A 13,320-nucleotide genomic window follows, 5' to 3' on the forward strand; every position below is an offset into this window, starting at 1 on the left:
GGGCATAGCTGGGACTCAGTAAGTATATGTCGAATAAATTGGTAATAAAGAAATCAGATACAAAGCATAACCACTTAAATTGCCATATCTCAAACTAGGAACAGCACGAGTTTATCTTCTTGGTGGAAGGAGGCCATGTAATATAGTGGAAAGAACACAGGCTGTAGACTCAGGCTTAAATTTGAAATCCAGATACAAATACTACTTGTTAGATTTATGAGTCTAATGGAACTTAGACTCCTTAAATCACAGTCCTTTTATCAATAAAATCACAATCATTACAATTAACACAAATATATTGTTTCAAGCATTAAATTTTGGTAAAGTTTCTACAAGATCCTGGCGTGCAGTAAACAGCTTAACAAATAGTAGTTCTCATTGCCCGTGGTCACTCTGGCTCAATAACTCAATTGCCTTAGAATTTTCCTTTCCTAACTATATCCCCTGTAGCCAACCAATATCATCATTTATAAAGTCTATTTCTGCCATGGTTTTTTCATTGGTTCCCTTCTTGTTATTTTCACTTCCACCACTCAGCTTTTCCCCATTACTTTGTACAGAGTATTTTAATTGTTCATTAGTCTCCTTGTATCTACATTGTGTCCTGAAAGACTAATCTTCTAAAAGATTATTAGCTATGTCCACATGGGCATGTGACCTATACAATTGCACAGGGCACTAGACTAAGGAAGGTTATGCTTTGTTTAATGTTCTTGAAATTCTTAATTTATGAACAAGGAGTCCCACATTTTTATTTTTCACTGTGCTCCACAACTTATATAGATAGTCCTAGCCATGTACTTTCTTGTATGGAAAATGAACAGCATATTTTTATTGTCTATTGAACTAATGACAGTCATTCTAGACCAGCATTTAGGGTCTTTCACAACACGGTTCCCATGTGCTTCTCCAGATTTGGCAACCATGGCACAGTTCGACAGATCTTTATTCTTTCATTTCTTCATCTGTTCAACGAATCTTTATAAAATATCATCATGGCCTACATAGATATGCATAGTATACGTCTGCCGACTGTATCCCAAAAGTCTCTCCCCTATTTAATTGCTCTCGCCAAACAGGTCAATATTCACTTCCTATAAACTCCCCAAAAATGTTCTGCCTTGTGGCACTTGCTCCTTCATTCTTTCTACTGAATCACTCTTTTCCCCCCATTATTTACTGGTCTTGTGGTTTCTTCTCCGATTTCAATTCCAGAAATACTGCATTAGCAGAAAGACTCTTCTCAACTCCCGTCTATAAACTTGGTGGTCCCTGTTATTCCTTGTAACACTGTTTACTTACTTCTTAATATCTTTAAAAATCATGAAAATACTGGTAGAGCTCCAGATGCTTTACATATATTAGCACGTGTAATCCACAAAACACCTCCATGAGATCAACATTATTCCTTCATGGCACCTAGTACTATGTGCACTCATTTTGTGTGTTTACTTCTTTAGTTGCTCAGCTTCATCTGATGGTGAGCTCAGTAAGAGTAGTGGCAAGTCATTTTGATTCACTGTTGCATCCCTCATTTCTTGTACATAGTGAGGCCTCAATAATTTCTTATTGAATGATTTGTACAGGTCTTTTTCGTACGGAGCTCCAATTTTTATGTCGTGAATTTCTCAAATGATCAAGAAAACTGAGTGTTCCTCCCCTCCCTATGTTCATAGTTTACTACTGTTTTTACTGTTCCTTCAGACTAAAATGCACTCTCTTCTGTTAAAATCCTATCCATCTAAGAAAATGCATTTCATATAATATCTTTCTCATGAAGCCTTTCTAAAGTGTTCTTCTTCCATTCTCCTCTCCTATCCCTTGCTAAGCCTTGCTATCTTGCTTCCTTAATTTCCATATCATATTATACTTCTATTATGGTGTTTATATCTTGCTTTCCACTACAAAAAAACAAAAAACAAAAAAACAAAAAAACTCTTTTTGTATTTACCTTCCTTTAAATAAATTATAAAGATTATATCTTGCTCATCCTTGTACTTAGTGCACCTTGTAAAATGTTCTACCCATATTAGGAACTTGATACATATTGATTATTTGGAATAGTTCCACCAATATTCATATGTTGAAGGGACCTGGCAGTCATCTCCAAATCTCAGATAATCTTAAACCATCACAATGCAATAATGTATCCACCTAGATTATAACTATACTTTAATCTACCTAAGGAATGGAGATTTGTGTGAAGGTGGTTAAGAATTTCCATTTTTCTTTCTCTTTTCCACTTTCAGAAATCTGTGATGATACAACATAATATTTCTCAAGGGTTCCCAGAGGCAAATTTGTTTATCAATATAAAAATAGCTAATGTTGGAGAGGGTGTGGAGAAATAAGAACCCTCATATGCTGCTGGTGGGACTGCAAATTGGTATGGCCAGTATTGAAAGCAGTATGGAGGTTCCTCAAAAAACTAAGAATTGAGCTACTATATGACCCAGCAATCCCTCTACTGGGTATTTACCCCAAAGACTTGAAAACTCATATCCAAAAAGATATTTGCATACCGATGTTCACAGCAGCATTATTCACAGTGGCCAGGACATGGAAGCAACCGAAGTGTCCCACAATAGATGATTAGCTAAAGAAGCTGTGGTACATATATACAATGGAATATTACTCAGCCATAAGAAGAGATGAAATACTGTCATTTGAAACAACATGGATGGATCTTGAAATAATCATACCAAGTGAAATAAGCCTGACAGAAAAGGTTGAAAATCACATGATATCACATATGTGGGATAGAAACCTAAAAGCAGCAAATGAACAGGACAAACAGAGACTCATGGACATAGACAATAGACTTGTGGTTACCAGAAGGGAGAGGGGAGAGGGGAGGGGGAAAATAAAAAAATAAAATGTTAAAAAAATATATGTATATATAGTATAAAAAAATAAACTGGCCTTTAAAAAAAATAAAAATAAGTAAAAATTTTAAAAAATAATAAAAAATTAAAAAAAGCATAAGAGCCAGCTAGGTATAGTGAATGAGCATGGTCTCTAGATTTGTAAACATCATCCACCATTACCACTGGGAAAAGTTTGACAAATTACATAACCTATTCATTTCCCAGTTTCCATATATGACTTCTGACAAAAATACCTCAGAGAGTTGTTATGAGTGTTAGTGGCAAAAATATAAACCAATACATAGGTCATTAAATATTAAAATCTTAAAATTTAAATGTTTAAAAATCCTGATACAGATTTCTTTTTCAAGACAGATGACCGAGTATATGTGTTTATTTACTCTCTTCCAACAATGATAGCAAATGATTTTTTTAAGGCTAAAATCTCCAAGAGCAAATAGGATAAGAGTGAAGTCATCAGCATATGTGAGATTTCAAAATATAGAACGTAAATAGAGAGGACTGACAGAAGAAGCTGAGGAGAGAAAACCATAGGATAGAATATTTAAAATATTCACGGAAGAGGATAAGGTCAAGGGGGAGCCAGCTTAACCTACAGGTCCTTGAAGAGGGCCTAGATTCAGAGGAAAGAAATGACAGAGGGCAAGTGGTGGGTGAGCACTTGCCACTCACTTTTTGAGGGAGGCTGCTGCTGACCTTTGATCTTTTAGTTGCATAATCATCAATTCAGTGCAAACTTAGACTAAAGATATTTTCAGACGCACATGACTCCAGAATTCCTTTTTAGAAAGTTACTTGAGAATATCCTCCAGCAAAATGAAGTAAAAAAAAGTGAAAGGAAAATAGAGAGTTCAGGAAACAGAGGAGGCAAACTAGAAGAGCAGTGAAGAAAAGAACCTGCTGGCATCAACAGGTCCAGATAAGAGCATGAAACCTGCAGACTCTGAAGGAAGATGCTCAAAAAAGGGAACAACATAGATTACATAGTATGAGTGATAACCAGGAAGCCGAAGGATATAAAAAACAAAATGCTATGGAAAAACTCAATTCTTGGAAAAACAATCACTAAAATAAAATTATATGTGAAATATGAAACAACAGTTCATCTAAATTCTAACAGGAAATCAGTGAGTTTTAAGAAGAAAAATGCAACAGATTTTCAGCAAGAGCCGAAATGAGCAAGAAGCTGAAGGCATTAGGTTTTGGTGAAAAGGATTTATGATTATTTTCACATAAGAAAACAGTGAGATAAACTAGCATGGGGTCCAGGGTGGGAGGGACTATAAAAGTAGGCACAGTCCAAATATGGAGCAAACTCCGATGTGGAATGATTAATGGAATGTGGAAAAGAACCCATCTGAACAATCACCTTTGAGTGAAACAGAAGTCATCATATTGGAACCATAGAGAAAGAAAAGAAATCCTAGCATATCACTTGGCTTTGCAATGAAGGATATTCTCATAGTCATAATTATATAAATGTCAATTACCAGCTTTCGACTTTGAGAATCAATCACTACCAAAATACAGAAATATTAACTATGTTTACAAAACAGCAAATGTTTTCAAACTTGTCATTTTAAAAGTAAAACTAGATTGACAAGGGTGGGAAGTGGAAGGAGAGAGAAGGAAAAGGACAGGTAAGGGCACTAATTTTCTCACCTGACAAACTAAGGAGTCAAGAAATACTGACTCTAGTTAATGGAATAAGAGATCTAGGTTAAGTATGGTACATATATATATATTTGTAATTGTATAGATAAACAACTTAGGAACAAAAATAGAAATATTAGGCAAGGTAAATAAAGCTGGAAGGACTGGAAAATGAGCTAAATCTGACATATCATTTCAGATAGTTGACATTAATGTCTACAGTTGATAAAAAAAAGAAAGCGACATAAGTAAACTGTATCGGGAATGGAGGAAGCGAATTAGTCTTTGCTGCTGGGAGCAGGCCTCGTAGGAATGGATGGAAATGGGGTACATTTGGGAACTGTTCTTTTTCATAACAAGCCCTTCTGTGCTATTTTATTTTCCATTCATGTGCTTGTATAATTTAGATAAAAGAATATAAATAATGAAGACACTGAAATTAGTTATGTGGAGCCAGTGTTTCTTAGTAACAAAATTGAAATGATTTATAAAATTGTTCATGTTGTCGAAAAACAGCAACAATCACACGAACCAATTTTTTTTGTGTATTCTAATTTATGTTGAAAAACATTCTTCTAGTGTGACTATTTCTGCCCCAGGAGTTTGGATTTGAATGAAATATAAAATGAATTTAATAGTCATAGTTCAGATAAAGAGGTTATGTCTCAGGGGGGTTATGGTTTCTTGATTTTTTTTTTTTTTTATGTTCAGTTTTGGCTTAACATCAGTCTTTTTTCTGATGGGTTGTCACTGCAATAGACTCACAGAATAGCTACGCTTATAAAAACACCACAGGGAAGTTACCTGGTTACAAAAAAGAAAGATAACTTTCAAACAAGCAATGTACAGAAAAGAGCACACAAAAGTGAGATTAGGGGACTCCAAAGGGAAATTCCTGCTAGGTGTCTGGCATAGGCAAAAGCCAAGATGATTTCTGTTATCAAGCTGAACACAGAACCATACCTAAGATTGTTTGAGCATTAAAAATAAGTCATTGCTTTTTAATTCAGGTTTTTATTCTTTTTGGCTAAAGCTACTGAAGCAAAGAGACTTTAGAAGCTTAAAATCTGTTTCACCTTAGTTACTTCACACAGATTTTCTCTGAAAGATTGAACTTTTTCCCAAAAGCCCCTTTTCATTTTTTCCATATTAAACCATTCTTTTGATAATGCCATTATACTTTATAATATGCTAGTTTTCTATATGTACATACACAACTTAAGCACTGAGGCATGTACCCAGCAAACTGGCAATAAACACCTATATTCACATGAATTTACCTCAGTAACCTAAGCATTTCAGGTCCCAATTTTCAAGATATTTGAATGAACTTTTCATTTTACATGGTATATGCAATTATACAACTGAACTTAAAATCATAGCTGTATTTTAAAATCTATAATGATTTTCCTCATTGGATAAAATTATCCCATTTATCAGAGATAATTTAGCCATCTCTATGGTTTTGGATTTGCTTTCAAGTCTTTCTTAACAGAAATCTCATTATAAATAAGAATCCAGCCATTTAGTTGGTATAATTAGCAAATAAGGTTAAGCAAGCTAGAGAAGCTACTTCCTTCTACATAAACCAAAGATGAGTAACTTGTCAAAATGCAACCAAATATATTTGTATATTTGTCCCTAGTTACTGCTCATAAAACCTGTGAACTCGCAGAACGTTCAAGAAGTCCTTATGTTTTCTTTTACATTTTCTTTTAGGGGAGAGCTTGTTTGTTGGCTGCATTTCTATGACAAATAGTAATGCATTGAATGATACAGTAGTACCAATTTTTAGAAAAATCCCCCAAAGTATATGTCAGAGAAATGAATGAAAATTGACATCTGTGATAATAAATAGAAAAGTGAGGACTGGTAGAGTATAAGCAATTAGTTTAGTAGAATGGGGCCAGATTCTTATTCTTATGTGAGAATCATTGCTTTAATATTTCATAGATATTATTTCATTCAAAATTATGTTCTCTATATCAGCACAGCATGGTCTTCTAATTTTCATTTTAATCAATTTTTCACTATAGTACAATATAATAACCAGTTGGAAAGAAATATCCATTTCATTTTGAAGTTGTCTATTCTTTTAATTTAATAATATAAGTATCCCTACCTTAAAGTACGTATACCTGTAAAGATATTTCAATTCAGTTTAGCAAACATTTATCCTGTAGCTACTGCAAATTGGAGCTGTATTAAGTGTGGGAGTTTTAAACATGAAAGCAAAGAAATGCAAGAAAGTTGAGAAATGTTTTTCTCATACATACTGAAAGAAATTTAACAGTGAAGTCTTTCAGGGGAACAATTTTGAGGTTATGTATTAAAAACAATATGCTTTGATCCAGAAATTCCACAAGTTTATCTTAAGATAAGCTTAAGTTTAGCTTAATTGGAGGAGCAATGCACGCACCATATATTCACTCTATGAAACACTTGTAATTCCCCCATTAAATATGTATTCTTTTCCTACTCTGTTCACTATGGGGTCATATATGTAACATGGAGGTAAAAGAGGAATTTATTGAGGGACAGAGTAGTTTAGAGGACTATTTTTAAAAGGCCTTCAGAAAAATCATTGGGGAGAAATTCTGAAAGTTTCTGTAAACAAAAGGTAAAGGTTATAAAAGAAAAGAGGAAAATATCATTATCATTAGAAAATGGAAAAAAAAATAATCCTTCTTCCCTATCTTCAACTGACAGATGAGCTGTAGGAATCACAGTATGTAAGTAAGGATAACATGCCCCTGCATTGTGTCTGCATTGCAGCTCACAGGTCACTAAATCACATAAAATACAACAGCTTCAGTGATTACAGTACAAATGTTAAGAAAAAATGTTGCAGTTTCTAGCAAATGCCAAAGGGAAGAATATCCCACATATTCAAGACTAATAATCAAGTTTCAAGGAAGCAGTTGACGTTTATATATCTATCAAAAAACATTTTCCTTTTATTTTAAGTGTAATACTATGAAACTTGCATGAGGATCTATCCATTTATTTTAAATATTCCAAGAGTGTTGGATGGGGTAAGGAAGGGTTCTAGGAGAACAGTAATAGGAGAGGCAATAGAAGGATGAAAGGACAGGAATATGACAACTCAAGAAGCCGATTATGTTTGGCAAAACCCATGCAATTTATATACTAAAAAAGTTGAACTTTAAAGTATATAAATTATACTTCAATAAACCTGAGTTATAAAATAAAAAAAGTCAATCATCTGGGAGAAATTTGAAGGATTCCTCAAATTCTTGAAAATTCTAGTTCAATTGATTAAGATTAAAGTTAAATTCACAGTTGGTGAAATGAAATCATTTTAAACTTTGATTTCAAAGTTTGAATTTTCTAACCAAAATGTTCCTTTTTAGACTGTGAGTTACTGTCCATGTCAATCTAAAGCTTAAATAGGTTAGAAACTTCAGTTGCTAAATGTTACTAAGGCAAACTTGGTCCCTAAAACCTGTTAGTTAATTAAGCATTTCATACAATTAATTTAAACAAACTCCTAGACTAAAAGGCAAGAGGAGAGATTTTTTTGTTACATTATACTATCAAATTCCAAAGATTATCAGCCATAGTACATACCATGATTAGCTTTCTACAAACAACTTTGCTTTCCGTGTACAAATTATTGTCAATGAAATAAAAAATAAAACTGTATGCTAGGCAAAGAACTTTATTATTAACTTTTGTTTCAAATTTTATTCCCAGCCTTCTTCACCTTAATTAGCTACAAAGAATGATTTGTGTATAAGCAAAAACTGAAAAGAGCTGCAACATCCAAGGCACTTGGGCTTAAAAACATTAGAGTTTGAGATTTTATCAGATCCATGAACACAATTTTAAAAGCAGTCATAATATAAAAATAGCAGCTCCCAATAACTTCTTCAAGTTTTATCTTCCTCAGAAGTCGACTCAATTCAGTTTGCTTCATTCTTGGAAGCCTTAGCAAAATTCTTCACAAGACCTAGAACTTCATCATCACCACCCTCTCCAGTAGCAAGTGGTGCTTTTCCACCCACAGATTGTTTAAGATGCTGGGTAGCATTTCTGTCAGCTGCTTTGTCTCAGCATGGCCTGCAATGGTGAAAGTGTTTGCTGCCAGACATGCCCAAACTTTAGGTTTGTTAAAAGTGAATCACTGTTCCGTGGTTTGTGAACATACTCACCTTTTCAGTACCAGAGATATTGTTTACCCTTAACTTCTTTAAGGAGAACTGAAGTTTTTTATTATCTGATGTATCTGTTCTGTGAACCACCTTCTTTCTGTGAGCAGTTCCTTTCCCATCAATGAGCACTTGTGCCTAAAGTTCGGTTTCTCCTGGTTCATATCTGTTTTTTCATCTTGTTGGAGAAAAAACGGGGCCATGCAGAGAACCGGGATTGGCACTCAGGGGGTCTTGGGAAGACGAGTTGAGGTTAAGCGCACACACATCAGGACACAAGATGGCAGCTAGATTTTTTTTTTTTTTTTTGGTGGGGGTAGGATATTTTTCTTTAGTTAAGTTTATTGAGGTAACACTGGTTAACATAATTATATAATTTTCAGGTGTACATTATAATTTGAAATCTGTATATTCTATTGTATGTTTACCACCCGAAGTCCAGTTAGGATAGATTTTTGATTCAAAAATAAAGTATGGACACATTTGAAAAAACTATCACAATTAGGAGAAATACTAGTCATAATTTTGTTGTTGGTTTATTGTTTGTTTTTTACTTTCACAGAAGTGATATGTATCCCTCATTCACTTTTCTTTCTTTCTCATTAGGAACACATTAGAGGCCCTTCTAGTGGAATGTATCTGAAATAAACAATCAATACCTTTATAAACTAAACGAGGTAACTGCAAGAATGATTCCTCAACTGAAAATTCCATTGCCACAGTTGAGAGATAAGAAAATTATACTGCTTTGATAAGGTCTGAAGCCTGGGCGTCTAGGCACAAGGAGTTTACACAAGAAAATTCTGTTGAAATGTTTATTTGAATTTAAGACTTTTTTTTTTTTTGTATTTCAAAAAGAGAATGTTTATTACTTGTTCTTTTCCTCATTGGAAATGCCTTTACAGCAACACAAAGAAGAGCACAAGACTGATCTGCAGACACGCAAGGAGCACACTGACTGCTGGTGGCCAGAGACCAAGACAAAGGCCACAGTCCAACTCACATAAACACTACAAGGCCTTTCTCAGGACTCCTGGACCCTGGCGCCAGGGCTGGCTTGTGTCAGGCCCAATCCTTGCTGCTTCATGACAAATACAGGGGCCAATACCAAGGTCTGGGGTAGGGAGCAGACTTTAAAAGAAAAGTGAAGAATTTGTAAGAATACCTAATTGTATTCTAAAACTACTTCTCTTTTAAAACTTCCATAGAGTACCAATAACTTGAAAGACAAAAACTACCAAAACTCACTCAAGAAGAAATAGATAATATGAATAGCCTTATATCTATTTAAAAACTAAATATGTAGTTTAAATTATTCTATCAAGTAAAACTCCAGATTTCACTGGTGAATTCTACCAAATATTTAAGGGGGAAAAAAATAAAATGGTTTCAATTCTTTACATTCTTGTTCTGGAAAAACATAAGTAGAGAGAATGTCTCTACTCGTTTTCTAAAGCCAGGATTACCCTAATTCCAAAACCGGATACATTACAAGAAAAGAAAAAATATATACTAACATCCTTCAAGAGCATAAATGCATATCATGAACATATTCCAAAGTCATTAAATACTCTTCAAAACAGTTTTAGTAACTGTATAATAATTTATGGTATTAGGCATACCTTAATCATTTTTCCTACAATTGGAAGTTGTAGTAAAGGAGCCAATCATTTCCTCTTCTTTTCCACTCAAAAGTTTATGCAGTCTTGTGTAGTAAGGCAGATTCCGATTTGGTTCTCTCAGGGGAATTTGCAATTGAGAGACTAAGAAAATCGAATTATTTAGCCTTGGGTACTGTATTTTTCAGGGGTCAGGGTAGTAGCCATTTTAGAGCCATAAGTGCTGATGGGCAAATCTACACACAGATGCTGGAGAACAGATCAAAAAAAGCTGCTTTTTAACATACATATTTATTAATATTATCCTGAATGCACACACCGTTTTCTGGAATAGAACATTTTAGTTATTACTTAATTTACAACAAATAACCTTGTGATTCCCCTGTGCCTCTATTACTTAGGGCAATAAGATGAAAGCTCAGTGTTACACTACATAAATATGGTGGTCTGTATTATAAGCAAAGAAGTCAAAACAATAAATCCAAGTGTGAAATACATATTGTCCCTTCCCCCCAGATAGAGAGGAATAAGCCTTTGCTCTTTGAAAAGGATCCTGGGTTCCCATTCTAACCCTTTGGAATACAAATAAATTTATCCAGAGGAAAAATAAAACCACTGTCTTCAGCTTTACAACCTAGGGATATCTCCACATTCCAGATCACACCTTATCTCTGAAAATCCGGAGTTAGGTAAATCTCTCTGGAGTTCACAGGTATAAATTGCCTTCTACTAATTACTCTTTTAGCCAGCTCCAGGTTTCACTAAAATTGGCTCAGAAAAAATCCCTAACTGTAGAAACACAAAAATTACTTTATAGCCCCACAAAGCCAGGCAAAGACAAGAGATCACAGAGCATTAAAGACAGATATGAAAAACATTGCTATCCTGGATATAAAAGACTCTTTTTAGTTTTCTGTTTGGGTTCTCATGGAATCACTTGTATTTCCTACTTTGGGGTTCCATTAAATATCTATGAATGCCTGTACAAATCACCACCCCTCATTCCTTAAGCTAGTTACCGTGAGTTTCAGATTCATAAGGCAAAAAAGATCCCAAGTAAGGAGAGATATTTAGGTTGTACCCAATTTTTCACTAAACTAAAAATATATTTAAAAAGAAGATAGACTGTATTATGGTACAGATTCTTTAAAGTTTTTCATATGTATTAATAAATTGATTTCCAGGAAGTATGCAAAAAAAAGTTAACAATCTCATAGACTGTACAAGTACTGATTTTACCACATCATCTCTAACAGAGCATTAACACAAAACTTTGCTCATTTGTGAAATTATAAAAAACCGGTACCTCATTTTATGAATTTGCATTTCTACAACTAAAAGTAAAGCTAGATATTATTACACAATGATTTTTTACATATAATGGAATCTAATCCTTGCCTATTGTGAGCCATGGTTCTGTTGTTTTTTGTGCCTACAGCACATTGCTTTTTACTACAGTTTTATAACCTGCTTTCCTATATAGTAATACATGCCCTGCTTACTGCTTTTACAAAATTGTATGGGCTAGTACCCTTTTATTTTCCAAAATGAAATTCATATGAATTTTAAAATTACTTTGTTTAGTTTCAAAAAACCGTTAACAATGGGGCTTATAATGTAATTACATTAAACATACAAATTAAATTGGGATTAAGTCAGCTATGTTCTGTAGGCAGCTCTTACAGCTCGAGAAAGCCAATTGTTAAATAATTCAGGAATTTTGCCAGGTGGTTTTAAACTCTTAGTATCTTGAAATCAGCCATGATGGGAGTTGGCAGTTTTTACACCATGAAAATCTGCAAATGCTACAAATCACAGACTCCCCCACTCTGACCTCACAGAAAGCCAGTTTACCAGTATACCACTGGAAAAATTAATGATATTTAGTCTTTCCAGCCATCATTATGCATTTCACATCTTATTTTCAGATATTTCAGCAATGTTTTGTAGCTGCCTTTATTTTGGTCATAATATATTATTTTTAGGCAGTTTATAATTTGTTAGCTATTGGGAATGGACTTTTTGCTTCCAGTAAAATTGTCGAATAACAAAAAAATTGACTTTTTGCATTTTTTTCCATCTGGATAATTTATTGATCTTTCTTATTATTTCAAATAGATTTTCCGAGCATTCTCTTGGTTTCTTAGACTATTAAATCATATGTAAATGATGATAATTAAAGGTTTTATTTTCCAAAAAGATACACTACTTTACTTTTCATTGAATTGCCTAGAATTTCTGGAAAAGCGTAAAATAATATGAGTAGAGGGCATACTTGCCTTGCTGTTTTTGGTGTTTGTTTACTATGATGTTCATTTTTTGGTTAAAACAGCTTCTCTATATTTCTACTCCTAATTTCATGTTATGGTACTAGTAGTGAGTGGTTGGTGAATTCGTTGGAGGGGTTGTTCTTCTGTGGTTCTCATCATTATTGTTTTTAATCAGAAATAGATTCTGTGAATCTGTATGCCAGTAGCTAAGAGCATAATTCTGGAGTCATATTTCCTGGGTTCATGTCCTGGCTTTACTATTTCTTAGTTATGCAACCTTGGGTAAGTTAACTTCTCTCTGCCTTGGTTTCTTTGGTTCTTGCAAAACTGGTAAAAGGATAATAGCAGTACATATTTTTGATGAGTTTGTGAGAATTCAATGAGTTAATACATATAGAGTATTTGGAATGGTGCCTGGCACAGTTTAAACATTGAATGAAAATTAGAAATTATAACCTAATGAAGTTAGCAATTATTATTAATTAATACCTTTAAGAGTAACCTTTTAAAATTATAATTTTTCTCCTCTAACATGTTGAAATGATGTATTATTTTATTGTTTAATAATTTTTAATTAAATTTATTAGGGAAACATTAATAAAATTATACAGGTTTCCAGTGTACAATTCTATAATATATCATCTATATATTGCATTGTATATTCATCACCCAACGTCAAATCTCCTTCTGTCACCATGTATTTGATTCCCTTTACTCT

General features: G+C 33.7%; 1 pseudogene; it reads right to left on the reverse strand.

Annotated features, from left to right (window-relative positions):
- Positions 1-8,467: 8,467 nt before the first annotated feature.
- On the reverse strand, positions 8,468-10,344 carry LOC112474605 (annotated as a pseudogene).
- Between the last annotated feature and the right edge of the window lie 2,976 nt (positions 10,345-13,320).

This window comes from Pteropus alecto, unplaced genomic scaffold (genome assembly GCF_000325575.1).
Source record: "Pteropus alecto unplaced genomic scaffold, ASM32557v1 scaffold7, whole genome shotgun sequence".
Classification (NCBI taxonomy): Eukaryota; Metazoa; Chordata; class Mammalia; order Chiroptera; family Pteropodidae; genus Pteropus; species Pteropus alecto.